At 42.1% G+C, this 4,574-nt stretch overlaps 1 pseudogene; it reads left to right on the top strand.

Annotated features, from left to right (window-relative positions):
• LOC112551047 overlaps positions 1-278 on the top strand; it is a 4,752-nt pseudogene extending 4,474 nt beyond the window's left edge.
• The last annotated feature ends 4,296 nt before the right edge of the window (positions 279-4,574 follow it).

Raw genomic sequence — 4,574 nt, 5'->3', positions numbered from 1 at the left:
ACTTCTCATGGCTTACTTCTTGGCTTCCTAATTTTTCATGGCTTAAGCAAATTTTCCTATTAGTTGTGGCAGGTATGTGTATTTTCTTGATGATTTGTTGTGGGGTACAGTGTGTGCCAATGTGTTGTGAGGTACTCAAGAAATCAATTTCTTCCCCCGCTCACCGCGTGATGTTTGTAAAACCATCAGTTACAAACCCGATCCAAAAGAATCGGGAGAGAGCGAAGAGATTTCTGGAGATGAAAAAGATGGTCGAGGACTATGGTCCTATTTCCTAGGGTCATAGCCTCGAAGGGGGGATTTGATGAGTACCCCTGAAACTTTTATAGGTTTTTTTATACTTTGGGAACAGCTCTGTATGTTTTGAAAAAGTATTTTATCTAACCAAGGGCATAGAGTAGGTTGTTTAGGCTGGGGGAGATCGCTTGCTGCCTAGTTGCTTAATTGCTGGCCTTGCTAGGAGAGGCCATATCAGCGAGGCCCCTGGTGGAGTCGGAAGGGGGGTTACTTGGGGGGGAGCTGGAAAGGGGGTTACTTGCTGGGCTTGCAGCACAATTTACCACATCAGCAAGTACAACCTGTCAAGTAGCTATATAAGGCTGATGCCCACTTGGATGGGTGTGCTTGCTTTGCGAACGATTGCCAAGCACCGCTTTCTGCGCAGAAATAAAGATTAAGTTGGATCCTTCACCCCTGTGTGTTTATTGGCACAAGCGCACCGGGCACGAACTCACTGTCCTTTGGGGACAACACCTTCATTCCCGAGTTCTAATTCTTCCTAACTTATACTGTTAGCTTTTTGCCAGTAGTCCTCTCTAGTCTTGCGATTCCCCATCTTGTTCTTCATGCATGAGAAGTTGGCTTCATGTAATTGGACTGCATGCCATGCAGCAGCTCACTTAAGCATTTCAGAGTGAGATACAGAAAATAAACCCTGAGTTGGAAGACTAGTGCTGAGTCTTTTAACCTGTTTGTGTGGCAATTACAATGGTTGTTTGAGTTAAGCCTTGATCTGAGAGCAAAGATGAAAGGCGGAAGGCTCCTAAAAGAGAATATTAACAATTGTGATGGGGAAATCCTAGGTCCTGTAATTTTCAGTAACCAAACTAAATCCACAAGTACCCTTTGTATAAAATCTCACTCCCCTTCATCTTCATTCCTGAATGATGAACTATTCCTAATTAAAGATGCCCATCATTGAGAGAGCAGAATTTTGGAAAACATAGCAAAATAATATTGTTTCCAATAAGGAAATCATGTATGCTGATTCACTGACAAGCGGGGATCCTGGTTTTCTCTGATAAAAAAAAAAATCCCCAATTTTAGATTTAAAAAAAAGTTTTAAAAGTATATGTATATAGTGATGCTTCATTTTAACCATGGAAAAATGTGGATTTTGGGTTACTTTTTTAAATCCAAAACACCAGGATCCCTGCTGATGAGTTTACCATTGATATCTATTACTCCTCTGTAATACCTGTTACAACTTGGCAGATTTTTTTTTTTCAGTGCTTGGCTCTAGATGCTGCCAGAGGAATAAGTCCAATATCCATTTGTGGGAATAAAGATAATTTCCCTTCTTGATTTATGGTTGTGAAAATTAGCATGAGCTGAATAGCAGAAATTGGCACCCAAGGTCCTGCCTGGAATAATTCAAAATTATTAACAAATGGATTCTGCAATTGTTTATTGGGCTATGGAATTCCCAATAATTACATTTTAAATTAACATTTAAAATGCATGAGGACTCTACATTGTTCCCCTGTTTGTAAAGGAGATTTGTCTATAAGCAGATCCATGGACATGGTTATTTTATAGAAAACAGGGAAAGATAATCACCTGAGGGGGAGCGCTCAGAGGAACTCTCCCTTTGTGAAAGTAACCTGATGTGACAAGGGGGTGCATCCTGTGTGCCCATCCCTTCAACCCCTTCATCAGTTGCCCACCTTCCCTGAGGTGCCCAGGGTAGATATTGATAAAGCAATTTCTGCACCCGGATGAACAAAGGTCTTAGAGTGCTATTTAGCCATAAGACAAACCATGTGATGTGGGGGCAGAAGGTTCTTTAAATACATTGGCACCATTCTGAATCTATAGATGCCACATGCCTTAACATGATGTAGTAACAATAATCAAATAGCAGCCCTGAAACAAGGACAACAAAATCCCTTCAGTTGTAAATTATAGCTCCCATCTTGATCACCTCAGCCACAACATTAATGATCTCCAACCCCTCCTGACAAATTCCAACCCCTCCTGACAAATGATGATCATCTCAAGGTAGCCATGGGGGACAAACTTATCCTGAGTTACAGAAAGTCTCCCAACCTCAAACAGTCTGTCTCCAGCGGCTGACTACATAACTTCTCTTCTCACCAAGGCACCAGACCTAGTTGCCAGCTGTTCCCCCTCATCAACACAGACCACATCATCACTGGACCAAATAACATGGATTATAATATAGGAGGTTCATTTACCTGCACCCCTACCAATGTCATACATGTCATCCCTGTTCCTCTGCTATCTACATTGGACAGCTGGAGCAACACCTCTGTGTAAGAATGAATGAACACAAATCTGACATCAATTCCAGAAAGACACACAAACCTGTGACAGAACACGTTAATCTCCCTAGATATTCCATCGCTGACCTCATAATGGCTATTTTTAAACAACAAAATATTAAAAATGAACTTCAATGGGAAATTGTGGAACAAAAAAAATCATCCACAGACTGGATTGTGCTAAGTATGGTCTGCACTGAAATTATGGATCCTTAGGTAAACCATTACCTGGATTAGTTTTTATATACCTTGCATCCCTCAGTGGGCTAAATGCTTCGCCTTTCTCTCTCCCGCCCAACTTGCCACTTTCAACAATATCCTCTTCTTTTTCCTCCCCTCTTCCCTAGCCTTTGTATTCTAATCACAGCATTCTATTTTTCAGCTCTGCTTCCTGCAGTCCCTTCAGAGCATGTGATGAAGTAGGCCCTCTGTTTATGAAATCTCATGCTATAATATCTCTGATTTAGCTGGTCTTTAAAGGTAAAAATGTACCCTGTTTTCCATCTGAACTAATACCATTGACTTCACCAGGTTATTTATTTTTTAATGAGATTTACCAATACTGTCGAGAGAATAATGTAATAACTGACCTTGATAAGAAGGCTTCGCAAAACTTACTTTAAACTGTTTCAAAGGCTATTTATTATATTATGCCCCAATACACGGTCACAGCATCTTGAGTTCTGACTTAACTGTGCCCTGTAATATTCACCCATTTATAACACATCCTAAAAAACTATTCTCCCATCAAAAGTGGTCATATATATGTATCAAGAGAAGAGGAAATGCTTAGCTTTAAAGGATATCTGCTATTTAGTTAGTTATTAAATGCGCTGACATACATCAATACTGAACTTATTTTAACAAGATGCTCAGTCATTAACCATGTATCCATAGCCATCATCAGGATGTTGAGTGTTTAAAAACAAGGTATAATTCACATTTGTTAATATGGGTGCATTGATAAGGCATTATTTTTGAAAGTACACTGAAACATGTTTTTATATGTGCTTTGCATGTACTCAACAGAGAATGCAACTTTTCAATGTGTACAGAGTGAAGATTGGTAGATAATTGTATTGCACCAGAAGTAGATCCGAAAATTGGGCTTGACAGCAGAAAATCAAAAATTTTCCCCTTTTCTCTCTTTGTCTTAGCATTGTTGTGGGGGAAACAGAGTTTGTAGGAGGAGAATAAACTATGGAACTACTTTGTAGAGCAGCTTGCTCTGTGCCCAGTCAGGTTGAATGACTTGGCCAAGGCAATTGTAGCCAGAGCTCCAAATCAAGTTCTATTTAATTCCCTTACTTTAATTTTCTACCCTGCAGGGCCAAAATGTATTGCTGCAATATTTTTTTTACATGGGGTTTCCCTTTGAGGTTATTTGGAAACTAGAGTGAATAGCAGCCAGCGGGGACATCAATCTCCCCCACATGCCTCTTGCCACATCTCAAAGCAGTTTGAGATGCAGCAAGATGCATGCTGGGAACAAAAAAACCTTGCAGTGTGGGCTCAAAACTTGATACCTGGATATCCAGGTATCAAAAACAAACAAACAAACAAACAAACAAACAAACAAAGCCACCAGAAAAAAAAGCAGAGAAGGGCATGGTACAGGACTGTGCTCTGAGGCAACTGGAGGCTTGGGCCCTCCAAAGGGATGCTCCGATAGCTGGCCAGAGTATCTCAATGCCTGCCCCTTGCCTCAGCGCTGCAGCACACTGTCTGCCTATGCAGGGCAAAGAGTGATGCAGGCCGCTACGACCTGGACCTGGACTCCATTCCAGTAAGTAGGGGGGGATTGGAGGGGGAGGGGCTGTGAGGGTGTGGGGGGCCATGGGGGGACAGCTCTGGAAGGGTGGGTCCCCTGCCTGCCCCCCACAGGGCCTACAGCCCACTTACACAGCACACAGCCTCCATGCAGCAGCAGTGGCCTTTGGAGGTTTGGGGCCTCCGGGCACAGCCACCCTGCCCACACAGTGTGGGTCACCTGCTATAGGTGAGCTATAG

The sequence above is a fragment of the Alligator sinensis genome, unplaced genomic scaffold, assembly GCF_000455745.1.
Source record: "Alligator sinensis unplaced genomic scaffold, ASM45574v1 scaffold1294_1, whole genome shotgun sequence".
In the NCBI taxonomy this organism is placed as follows: domain Eukaryota; kingdom Metazoa; phylum Chordata; order Crocodylia; family Alligatoridae; genus Alligator; species Alligator sinensis.
The sequence above is the reverse complement of the archived record's forward strand: the minus strand, read 5'-3'. Positions and strand labels throughout refer to the sequence as shown.